The sequence below is a fragment of the Felis catus genome, chromosome F2, assembly GCF_018350175.1.
Source record: "Felis catus isolate Fca126 chromosome F2, F.catus_Fca126_mat1.0, whole genome shotgun sequence".
Taxonomy (NCBI): domain Eukaryota; kingdom Metazoa; phylum Chordata; class Mammalia; order Carnivora; family Felidae; genus Felis; species Felis catus.
The window spans coordinates 72,366,735-72,379,591 of record NC_058385.1 but is presented as its reverse complement, the minus strand read 5'-3'; the positions used below and the strand labels follow the sequence as shown (position 1 = coordinate 72,379,591).

Sequence of the window (12,857 nt, the reverse complement as noted above, 5' to 3'; positions counted from 1 at the left end):
TGGAGCTCCCTGCCCGGCCCAGGCATCAAGCTCAGGGTAAAGAAATCCAGTGTGTGACTCACACTGGAAACCTGGAAGGAACAGATCTGTATCATGGAGGACTTGCTGGCCACTGTGTCGTCGGTTATTTAGCGTCAGGTTTTCAGAAAGATCTTTGGGGACTTCACTCCAGCCAGATGACCTCATGCTGAGCGAGATTTATGGCCTCTTGAGGGAGGAGTAAGGCTATGAGGTAACAGAGGGAAGAGAGCCCTATAATTATGCATGAAACCATATCATCCCCCTGCTCCTTTATGAATCAGGCCAACAATGAGACACTGCAATTGCCATTTGGGAAAGAAAAAAAAAAGAGGGCACCTGAGTGGCTCAGTCGGTTAAGCTGTGCTGACAGCTCAGAGCCTGGAGCCTGCTTCAGATTTTGTGTCTCCCTCGGTCTCTGCCCCTTCCCTACTCCCTCTCTCTTTCTCTCTCTCTCTCAAAAATGAATAAACATTAAAAATTTTTAAGAAAAAAAGATATGACAAAATCCACCTGCCAATTTGTCTCTTCTTAATAATTGCAATATTCACCAACGTTGCATTTGTATTTTTGTGCATCAGATACAGCAATATGTAGCAGGCACTCACTGAATTTTTGTGGACAATTTGAGCGAATGTTCTTCTACACACATTATCTCCTTTAAAGCACACGACAGCTCTTTGGGGTGGACACCAATGTATGAGTTTGCTCGGGCCGCCATAACAAAGCACCACAGGCTGAGTGGACTTATGCCACAGACATTTGTTTCCTCACAACTTTGGAAGCTGGAAGTCTGAGATCGAGGCATCAGTAGGCTTGCTTTGATCCAAGGGCTCTCTCCTTGGCTTGTAGATGCCATCTTCTCCCTGTGTCCTCACACGGCCTTCCCTCTGTGTCTGTGTCCTAAGCTCCTCTTCTGAGGACACGGTCATACGGGATTAGAGCTCGCCCTCATGACCTCCTTAATGATGTGAAGAACGAAGGCAAAAGGAAATGTAGATAAAATTAAATTTGCTTATATAACCTGCAGCCCATTGACAAATACTGGAGACAGGCAGAGAATGACTCTCCTCCAGGAACTCCTAATCTTAATGTTAACGCTTTGGTAGAGGGAAAAACAACCTTCGCTTGATGATAGCTAAGCCTCCAAGATGCTGTCAGTCTTCTCTACGTGAAAACCCTTTTGGAACTGTCGTCTTTACCTCTCCCAGACCCCCCCCCCAAAGTGTATAATCAATGGTGCCTCACAATCCCAGGGCAGCTCTTTCTGCCCATGGGTCCTGGCCCCTGTGCTTTAATAAAACCACCTTTTTGCACCGGACGTGTCTCAAGAATTCATTCTTGACCGTTGGCTCTGGACCCCAGCACTTCAAACCACATCATGAGGACCACAACAACCTGCTAGTACAAGACTTCAGTAAGTACCTGGGTGTTTTCACAAGTGTCTCAACTGGTGTCCACATTCATCATGGTTCCCTCCCCTTCTCTCCCGGTTGGAGTGGCCAGGTCAGTTTGGATTAGATTGTGAAACACCTTGACTGTAAATATGAAGGAGGTGAGCTCTTATCTTATGGAAGCAGGGATGTCTTGGCAGTTTTTAAGAAGGACCAAATTGTTTTTTTCGGGAGCATACCACCCAGGAAGGGAGGAGACGGATTGGGGGACAATAGTCTAATCAGAAAGACCAATAATGACACTGTTGACCAAGTCCTGGTTACCGTTTTTCAAACTAAGTTCTACAGAGTCTATGCATCCCATGGAGGTGCCTCAGAGGTCACCTGAGGCCCAGGAGGCATTGTGTGGGAGAGAAGAGGGGACCTGAGTTTCAAAGAGCAGCTGGACCCATGATTACTTTCTTTGTAAATAGTACACGTTAGCTCAATAACGAAAATTGCAAACCTCTGATCTACATGAAACACAATGAGACCATAAATAAGAAGGAAGAGGAGGAAGGGTGAAGGAGGAGGAGTCTCTCTCGAGGAGAGATAACTGGTTCTCCATAGACATCACAAGGAAGAAGAGAGAAGCCACTTTTCAGATGGCTGACCCACACATCCTGCCAGTTCCAGTCTCACCCAGGGTGGGTCTACTTCCAAACTCACTCACGTGGTTGTTGATAGATTTCAGATCCCCGAGTCTGTCAGAATGAGGGACTCAGCTTCTTGCTGGCCATTGGGCGAGGCTGCCAATGGTACGTCACCTCTCCACAAACAGCTCATAACATGGCAGCCGGCTCCACTGATGATCAAGTGAGAAGGGGACAGAGCAAGACTGAAGTCACAATAATGTGTAACCTAACCATGGAAATGACATCTAGTCACTTCTGTTAGACACCAGTCACTGGGTCCAGCCCCCCACTCCAGGCAAGGGGTTAAACTCCAGGTTTAACCTAGGGATCTTGGAGAGCCATTTTAGAAGAGCCCACTCTACTCAGGGATAAAGACTTAACAGAGTACCCCCTGTTGCCCCCTTACTGCCCCCTCAGTTCTCGCTGCCCCCTCAATTACTCCTTCCCAAGGGGGGAGAAGTGATGTCCCTTAACTAGTGAGTTTGGGGAACGTTGACTGGGATATGTGGGTCAACCATCTGAAAAATGGCTTCTCTCTTCTTCCTTGGGATCCATCCGTCTGTGGAGAACCGGTTCCGCTATGCCGCTGACCATGACAGCAGCTGAGCCGTAAAGGCTCTGTCTCCCCTAGGAGAGAGCTTCCCTTCCCTAGAGCCACTGGGGAGAACTCCCTCAGTCTGGGTCCAGAAGTAGGCAACCCACTTTGGCTGCATACCTATGCCACAATCTCCAGCCTCAGCTTCATCCAAAACGAAGTTGGTGTTTTTGTCACCATTGGCCTGATAATTCCGGTTCTCTCCATTAGCTTAGAACTCTGGCAAGGAAGAGAGGTGCCCCTCTCAAACCCCACTGCCATTCTTGAAAGAGTTGGGGTCTGGAACCCACCTAACCTGAGCAGGGCAGGCTGCACGGTCACATGAACGCAGGCGCTCAGCAGGGTCCTGCCCTTGGTTTAACACTCTGCTGTCACCGTCTTGAATTTCTTCACAATTTTTAAACAGAGGTCCCACATCTTCATTTTGCACTAAGCCCCGCAAATCATCTGGTTGATTCTGAACCTGAGTTTGATCCTGCTTTTGCCGCTAGCCTCCAGGTCTTGGACACGTGACCAACCCCCTCTAGATTTCTCACTTGCAAAAAGGGGCTGAATACCCAATATCTAGCACTAGGGTTGTTGGGAGTCTCAGGTGAGGCCGCATAGGTGTGAATGGTAGAACTACCCCTGGGTGTTTAACCTCCAGCGAATTAATTAGCCACCTCTGCCCAACGCAGATCCTGACCGGAACAGCTAAACAAACATGGCAGGAGGAAGGAATAGAAGACCCATTCTGGTCCCAGAGAGAAAGCATCAGTCTGAGATTCTGACACGGAAGCCAGTGCACCCTGCAAAGGCCCTTCCATGTATCCCAGCAACTCCATGAGCAGTTCCCACAATGCACTGTCGACGCGGCCACTCAGGAGCCTCTAGGGAGCCAAGGCCACGATGGGACATGAGGTCTCCAGGAGACCCAGACCTCATGGAAAGGTCATCTGCTGTAAAAGAACCAGTACCCTGAACGTTCACTTTCCAAACGAAGAGGAAATGTGTGCAGACATCAGGCCATCAACTTACACAACTCGAGAAAACACTAATCGTTAATGTATTTCACTGAGAAATACCAGAGAGAGAGAGAGAGATGCTTTTTTTGTTACTTGACTAATTTACTGCATTTCATGTTTAAATTGAAGTATCTACTTATACAATTATGAACCATCCTGACTCAAGGAAAGTTCACCAAAATAATTTCCTTATGTAACATTGTCTTCCGATATACCTGCTATTTTCATTTCATTCTGTGTTTTTATTCTGCCAGAGTCGAAAAATCTAATTGTATTTTTAAAGTGTCCCATTAAACCAAAATAACCATCCTGCTACAATAACCATCATGAGCTAGTTGGTCCTGACTTGTATCACATTTTGAAATGTCATGCTTTTTTTAATGGCTGTTTTCCCAAGAGGGTTTATAGCTTTTTGCAATTAGGCAGCCTTGTAAAGCATGGTTTTAGATGATTCCAATGTTTCAAACCAACTGAGCATTTCAAACACCCATTTCCTTTGCCTTTTTAAAATTAATAATAATGCCTTTCACGTATCTTGGTTCTTTATAATTGACAAAGTGCAATCACATTTATTGTTTTATTTGCTTCTACTTTCCAGCCCTAGGTTACATGCTAGAAGAGGGCTTGGGTCACCAACAAAGCAAGAGACTAGAGCTCACATGAATGTAAAAGGAATTTACTGGCAGGATAGCAGGTGGTTCAAGGATCCACATGCAGGCTGGGGGCGGGGAATGTGGCTCCAACATCAGAACCACGGAAATCTGGGCAGCTGAGAACACTGCCAAGAGCCTGTCATCATTGTCTGGTTCAAGTGCAACCACCAGGACTGCCAACATCTCTCGCTCGCTCGCTCGCTCGCTCTCTCGTTATATCTGTGAGATGTTTCCATGTGGTTGCCGGTGATAATAGTTCATGGTTTCTTTGTTTTCACTGCAGTATCACACTCTCTTGTATAATTTTACCAAAACGTCTCGCTCATTCTATTTTGTTATGGATTGTTTCTAGTTTTTGATTATGAGGAACACTACTGCTGTGATAATGGCTTGCACCTGTCTTTTGGTGGACGTGTGCGTTAATTTTTCTTAGATGTCGCAATTCCCGAGGAATCGCTGGGCCGTCAGGTAGGCACAGGCTTCACTGTGTAGATACTCAGTGATGGGCTTTTGAGTCTCCTGCACCCAGTGTGAATATTACCTCCTATCCCTGCCCCTCTGTATCATTCCCTACACATGCAAGATCCTGGGGGTGTTCGATCATTCCAGCCCAGACCTCTTGCCCTCACCTAACAGGCCTAGGGCAGAGAACAATGTCCTTGTCAGCTTCCATAGGATGTCCTTCATTCACATCCTGGGATGTCTTCTCAAACAAGGTGGGGGAAATGAACAAGATGTTCTGGTACCCATGAATCTGTGATGTCATAGTCAGTGTGATGTCCCCATGCATATGCTTCCAGGACAGGAGACTGGAGCCCAAGCCATGGCTCTGAGGGTCTGGGCCACATGCCAAGGAGCTTCAATGAGGGGAGGCAAGACGGAAAGTTCTGGGGCACAGTGAGAGCTGAGATAGGAAAGGAGCCGGTGGCCTAGGGTCGCACCTGCGGTTCACACCTTCATGTTTTGTGTCATTTAAACATAAAAACACAGGGCGCCTGGGTGGCGCAGTCGGTTAAGCGTCCGACTTCAGCCAGGTCACGATCTCGCGGTCCGTGAGTTCGAGCCCCGCGTCGGGCTCTGGGCTGATGGCTCAGAGCCTGGAGCCTGTTTCCGATTCTGTGTCTCCCTCTCTCTCTGCCCCTCCCCCGTTCATGCTCTGTCTCTCTCTGTCCCAAAAAATAAATAAACGTTGAAAAAAAAATAAAATAAACATAAAAACACATTGGCAAATAAACGTTCTCATGTAATGCTAATAACCTACTCCTGACCCCAAGATGCCACTGAGTATAAAAATCTACCACTGATTCAAGGCACTTGGTCAGGAATAAAGAATTGGATTGTGAGCTTCTGTTGATGGCATAAAACTGTTCAAAGGAGGGAATATTAACAGTTTCTACAGATGAGACAGTAAGTCGTACAAAACGGATCAAAAGGTCTGTGGCTCAGGCTGAAGTGAGGTGGGCTTGGGACCCTGACAACTCAGCCTCCCTCTCCTTCTCCTTGCCTTTCCCACCGTGGTTCCTAAGGCAGCTTTTCGGAACCCTGGAAACTCCTTTGGGCGTGTTGAAGAGGGCTGTGTTTTGGAGTGAAGCACCTCTGTGGCATCGAGCAAGTAGCTTTACCTCTGAACTTCAGCTTCCTCATGTGGGGATAATGAAACGTACTTCTTATGAGGATCGGAATAAGGGCATGCAAACCACCAGGCACGATGCTTGGCCTGTCTTAGGCAAGTGGAGAGAGCTGAATTTGCTTCCATTTCTCCATGACCAACAGAAGGCAGAAGTGGATTCTGGTTTGTTGAACCATCTGTTGGATGAAGCATGTGAGAAAAACCAAAGTGAGGTGGGCAGTACAGGGAAAGAATAGCATGACAACACTTTGCCTAGCTTCCATTCATGACTGACACCAGCTGCTGAGGTCTTCGGGATCGGGGGCGGTCCATAAATAATAACCCTTTTCTTCTCCTCCTGACTGTAGAACCAGTGGAGGGAGGTGGGACACAGAGAGATGGAGAGCAGACGGTCATCTTTACGACCCATGAAACTGATGGCAGGTCATGGCGTTATACTCCTGGCCAAAAGGATTTGCTAACACTTTGCCCCTCTAGACCTAGAGACAGTCCAGCCCAGGGAGAGTTTGGGCCGAGCAGTCACATGAGCGAGAGCCCGGAATGTCGCTCTCAAGGAGGGCCTTCTGGGAACAAATGAAGCAAGGGGAGAAAAATCACCATTCTTGCAATCACACACACACACACACACACACACACACACACACACCCATATGTGCCTGATTCTGAATCCCTAAGGCAGTGGCAAACCCTATAATCATTTAAGAATGATTTTAGGGGCCTGTTTTCAGTTCTTTTCAATCCCCCAGTCTGCATGTTCTCAGATTCTGTCATTCTCTTTCCTTCGAACGGCACCTCCTTCAAGTCTTTGCCCAAGTGATGCGTTCTCTATGAAGCCCACTTAAAATGACAGCCTCCCACAGAACATTTGCAAATTACATATATGATATGGAATCAATATCCACAATACACGAAGAATTCCTAAAACTCAACAACAAATTTAATTTGCCCATTTAAAAATGGGCAAAGGACTTGAATAGATATTTCTCCAAAGAAGATTTGCAATATGCATGTGAAAAGATGCTCGATATCACTAATCACCAGAAAAATGCAAATCAGGGGCGCCTGGGTGGCTCAGTTGGTTGAGTGTCCGAACTCAGCTCAAGTCATAATCTCATAGTTCATGAGTTTGAGCCTTGTGTCGGGGTCTGTGCTGACAGCTCAGAGCCTGGAGACTGCTTCGGGTTCTGTGTTTCTGTCTCTCTGCCCCTCCCTGACTCAGGACCTCTCATTCTCTCTCTCTCTCTCTCTCTCTCTCTCTCTCTCTCTCTCTCTTTCCTCTCTCAAAAATAAATAAACATTAAAAAACAATTTAAAAAAAGAAAAATGCAAATCAGCCCCACAAGGAGATACCACTTCACACCCATTAAAATGTCTACGAAAAGAGAAAACACAGAACACAAGACAACAAATGTTGGTAGGATGTGGAGACACGAATCCTTGTGCGTTACTGATGGAATACGTGAAAAGATGCAGTTGTTGGGGGAAACAGCATAGCCGTTCCCCAAAACTCGAGTGTAGAATTACCATATGATTCACTTCTACTTCTGGGTATGTACCCAAAAGAATTGAAAGCAGGAACGCAAGTGGGCACATATTTGCACACCTGTGTTCACAGCAGCCTGATTCGGAAGAGCCAAAAGGTGGAAGGGACCCAAATGCCCGCTGGCTGACGAGGGATAAACGAAATGTGGTCTATCCATACAACAGAATATTGCTCAGCCTTAAGAAGGAATGACATTCAAACACATGCCATAATATGGATGAACTCTGAGGACATCACGTTAAGTGACACAAGCCAGCCGTGGAAGAATGATTGCTACAGGATTGTCCTTACATGAAGTACCTAGAGGAGTCACAGTGATAGAGACAGAAAGTTGAATGGTGGTTGCCGGGCCCTGGGGGCAGGGTGAAGGGGGAAGTTAGTGTTCAGTGGGGACGGAGTTTCAAGCTGGGAAGATGAACAAGTTCTGGAAATTCATGGTGGGGACGGCTGCACAATGATGTGAGTACACTTAATGCTGCTGGACTGGACGCTTAAAAAGGGTTAAAGTGAGGGCCACCTGGCTGGCTCAGCACGCGACTCTTGATCCTGGGGTTGTGAGTTTGAGCCCCACGTTGGGGGTAGAGATTACTTAAAATTAATGAATAAGTGCATAAATAAACTTTAAAAAATGGCTAAGCGGTAAATTGTGTTATGTATATTCTACCACAATAAAGAGAAAGATGGCAGCCTTGGTTCCACCCTGTCCCCGTCCTCCTGATGCTCCCTGACCCTGAGCTGCTGGGTTTTTTCTGCTTCATGGGCCCGATCCCCTCTGATACATTATGTAATTTACCAATTTTCCATGCATATGTTTCACCACTCTCGTGTAAGCTCCACAGGGACAGGGATTGTTGCCTCTTTTATTTTCTTGTTCACTGAGATTTGATATTGGTGCTCAGTAAACACTTGTTGAGTGCATGAACCTTGGTGATGCTCAGTAAATCCTTGATGGGTCCATGAGTCCGTGGAGGGATGGATGGATAAAATGAATCTGTCGCCTGGCTTACCGGGTACTACTTTCCAGTTGGAAATCATTAGAGACACCATCAAAGCCTATTCTACACTGGAGTAAAGAGAGGCACAGACAGGAGTAATGACTTTTCCAGAAGACTGACTCAGACACCACATTCAGAGAAAGTAACAAATCCAGTAGGAAAGGAACAGCAGTGCTCCGTCTCAGGAGAATAGGAGGTTCCCCTCCATATCTTTTTTTGGTTTTGGTTTTTTGTTTTTTTAGCATTTGCCCTCAGGGAAAAACTTGTTCAGCTTATAGTTAAAAAAAAAAAAAAAGGCTTCATGTTTCTAGCAATGTCACTGCTGGATTTCATCCGTCTTTTTCTAACTGAAGCCTAGTTAGTATCTAACAGAAAGGAAGAGGGGTGCCTGGGTGGCGCAGTCGGTTAAGCGTCCGACTTCAGCCAGGTCACGATCTCGTGGTCCGTGAGTTCGAGCCCCGCGTCGGGCTCTGGGCTGATGGCTCAGAGCCTGGAGCCTGTTTCCGATTCTGTGTCTCCCTCTCTCTCTGCCCCTCCCCCGTTCATGCTCTGTCTCTCTCTGTCCCAAAAATAAATAAACGTTGAAAAAAAAAATTAAAAAAAAAAAAAGAAAGGAAGAACAAAAGATTGAAGTGAGGGAGAGTGAAGGATTGGGTGAGCGGTTTAACACAAAACATGTTTTCTTAGTGACTTAAAAAAAAAATACCTTGAAGTTCCAGATGAATGTCACGAAGGCACCTATATGATTTCCCAGGGCTCTCTGGAGACTGATTTATTCCTGGCTTTAATAGCCTCAGGCTATCACTCTGCTTAAATAACCTTCTCTGTGGGGCCATAGCTTTATCATCTGGACAGAGTAGGGGGTACGGGGACGGGAAACGGGTTAGATGCAGGGCAATCCTACTGTGTGCCTAGTTGGTGTGCTGCAGATGGAAAATGGCAAAGAATTCTTTTTTTTTTTTTAAATATTTTTTTAACATTTATTTATTTTTGAGACAGAGAGAGACAGAGCATGAACGGGGGAGGGTCAGAGAGAGGGAGACACAGAATCGGAAACAGGCTCCAGGCTCTGAGCTGTCAGCACAGAGCCCGACGCGGGGCTCGAACTCACAGACCATGAGATCATGACCTGAGCTGAAGTCGGCCGCTCAACCGACTGAGCCACCCAGGCGCCCCAAAATGGCAAAGAATTCTAAAGACGCTTCTATACCCATGTGTATAGCCTGTGTTTGGCTTTTGGGGGACTAATGAAGAATGAGGGACAGAAGCCTCTCGAAGGCATCCCTTGTGACTATCCCTTGTGGCAGAAGAGGCTTGATGAGACAAAGGCACCATCAGAGTTGCATCTGGAGTTTGTGACTTTGGGGGCTCTGGGGGACATCAGGATGGGCAGGGGCTCTGTTCTGGTACCTGGTGGTGGGAACAGTGGCAGGACCTGGCACCTGATGGGAGGCTTTAAGGGCAGAAGACGGCCACAAGAGGCCTCAAATAAATGAGCCTGTTTGAAGCCCACAAGAGAGCCCCTTGGGGATCCCAGAAATAACCGGGTCAGAATCCACCGGGACGGAGGTGAGATCCTGCCTGGGCAAGTGAGGACAACCAGCCTGTGAAATCTGAGACTTGACTGCACACGGGGTGAAAAGTAGAGAAGTTCTAGGTGCAAATTAATTAACTTTTAAAAGCAAACTAATGAAAAGCTGTTTCAAAAACGAAATCACACCGTGTCCGTTCAATGTGGAGCGCACATAGATATTTCAGACAACTTGAAGTCTGAAGTACATTCATTTGACGTAGGAAGTGGGGGTGAAACAAACCGACTTTGGGATTGTAGTTCACTTGAAAGACATAATGGGTATCTGGATTTATTTCAGGATTCAGCAAATTTGGGTCCACATGGTGGAAATAATAATCCTGCTCTTCTCGGCACTGGTCAAGTGTCATGTGGAGAATATACCTCTAAGAGCCATGTTTTAGGAAGACATGAACAAAATACTGTGAAGTCAGGCAAGGACAACTGGGTGGGGGGAAGGATCTAGAAATCCATGACCTGAGAAATTAAAGATATGGAACTCTTTGGGAAGGATCATCAGAGCTGTATTTGAGTGTTAGAAAAGCTGGATGGGAAAAGAGGTGGAGCTGGCCCGGTAATGTTCCAGAAGGTCGAATTTGAACCATAGAGAGGAAAGTTATAAGGACAGAGGTCTTGGCCACGTTTGAGAAAGGACTTTCTCTCTGATTGCTTCTTCCAAAGAAGGTGGCCTGAGCTGGAAGCTGAGTCCTTTGGGTTTGTGTGGGGTAGGGTCCGTTAGCTGTGGGAGTCTGGGGCAGACCCACACCAAGGCTGCCAGGGACAATTGTGCCGAGGCCACAGGCACGGATGAGGAAGTCTGAAGAGGGGCCAAGCCTCGGGAGCCAGACAGAGAGATGGAGAGCTGGCGGTATTGGCCTAACCTCAGCTGGCCGTCACCCATCGGTGGCTCCATGGAATATGTGCGGAGCCATTATCTTGAAGAGTCCAAGTTATAATAGAGCTGGTCTCTGGCAAAGCCATCCTGTCAGGAAATGTTCTGATCCTGGAGGTGTTCCACAAACGCCTGGTGACCATCCGCGCTTTCTTGGGCTCAGTTTTGTTTTTAAATTTTCATCGTGGTAACATACACGGGGCATAACATTTGCCCTCCTAAATTTTCTTATGTTGCACCCTTTTTAAGTTTACATTTCAGGGACATTAAGTACACTCACCTTGTCGGACAACCGTCCCCACCACACCATCCATCTCCAGAACTCCTCCCGTCGTCTTGAAAAATTGAAACTCTGTCCCCCTTAACCACTAACTCCCCATTCCCTCCCCCCTTCCCCGGCAACCACCCTTCTGTTTTTTTTGTGTCGCAGTGAATTTGACTGTTGGGGGCACTTCACGTAAGTGGAATCATACAGTATTTGTCTCTCTGCGACTGGCTTATTTCGCTGTGTATAATGTCTTCAAGGTTCGTTCATGCTGTAGCACGTGTCAACATTTCCTTCCTTTTTTTTGGCTGAATGCCACATGTATATACCACATTTTGTTTATCCATTCGCCCACCAATGGACACTTGGATCAGTTGGATTAGATCAAGTTTATGCCAGGTCCTCTGGTAGGCACTGAAGTCAATACGATCACTGATCTCAGGGTTGCCTTGGGAGTGGGGAAAGGGCGGGGGCAGGGGAGTGGCAGTGTGGCAGATTTGTAAGCCGATTTGAATAGTACCCTTTGAATAATTAACAGTATAAAAAGTCTGTGCAGGATATAGTGGGTGCACAGTGAAAAGGAGACATGAGTTCCGGGGGTGGTGCAGAGAGGGAGGACAGATTATTTTGTAAAGAGGCTCCGTCTGAGCTGCAGAGATCAATAATGCCAGAGAGCCTCTCTCGAAAAGTTTCCGTCTGGACTACCTTGCAGCCAGTGACTCCCAAAAAGCTGAATCAGCTGCAGCTAACTCCTCGGCAGAGCTTTTAAATAGTATTGATCCCAGTCCCAAACCCAGAAATTCTCATTTGATGAATCTAGAGTGGAGGACAGGAGTTTGTATGTTAAACAGTCCCTCTTGGTGATTCTGATGTACCAACAGGCTTGGCAGGCATTGGGGAAACATCAAAGGTTATAAGGTTAGGTTTGCATTTATTTTTTTCCCCCTGGATGTTTATTTATCTCTGAGACAGAGAGAGAGAGAGTGTGAGAAGAGAGGCAGAGAGAGAATCCCAAGCAGGCTCCACACTGTCAGCACCAGAGCCCCACACGGGAATCAAACCCACGAACTGTGGGATCACGACCTGAGCTAAAATCAAGAGTCGGACGCTTAACCGACTGAGCCACGCAGGCGCCCCTAGGTTGGCATTTCAGATAAGCCTCTCTGACGTCACTGTGGAGGGGGCGAGGACAAGGAGCCCAGAAGATCCCAGGGGAGAGAAACTAGTTCCAGACCTTTTGTACAACATTCCATGGACTAGAGATGCTGACGCTGGGCATACCTGATGTCTGCACCCTTCCGTTCATTCAAATCCACCTGCTCTTTGTCACCTGGACTAGACTATGCTGAAAATCCCTTCCATTTCTAAGATTCTATTTCCTATTGATTATATTTAAAGATGCTTTGATCAGTAGTAGAATGTGGCGGAAATGAGGCGGTGAGTGCTGGACCTCAGCTGTAAAAGGCCTTGCAGCTTCCTTTCTTGCTCATCTCAGGACCCTGATCCTACGTCAACAAACCTGCAGTAACCTGCCAGACAAGGTACAACTGCAAAACCCAGAGATAATTAAAAAAAAAAATTTTTTTTTTGATGTTTATTTTTGAGAGAGAGAAAGAGACGGAGT

The 12,857-nt window shown here is 46.8% G+C and overlaps 1 long non-coding RNA gene across 3 annotated transcripts; it reads right to left on the bottom strand.

The window, feature by feature from the left end:
* Positions 1 to 569: 569 nt before the first annotated feature.
* LOC109495931 lies at positions 570 to 2,262 on the bottom strand. 3 transcript variants are annotated; one of them, XR_006592603.1, is made up of 3 exons: positions 2,094 to 2,262; positions 1,444 to 1,556; positions 570 to 979 (listed from the first exon to the last, which is right to left on the bottom strand). It is a non-coding gene; the product is annotated as an uncharacterized LOC109495931 (long non-coding RNA). The 3 variants fall into 3 exon arrangements; XR_002151654.3 differs by having other exon boundaries at positions 2,125 to 2,262; XR_006592604.1 differs by lacking the exon at positions 1,444 to 1,556 and having other exon boundaries at positions 2,125 to 2,262.
* Positions 2,263 to 12,857: the final 10,595 nt, after the last annotated feature.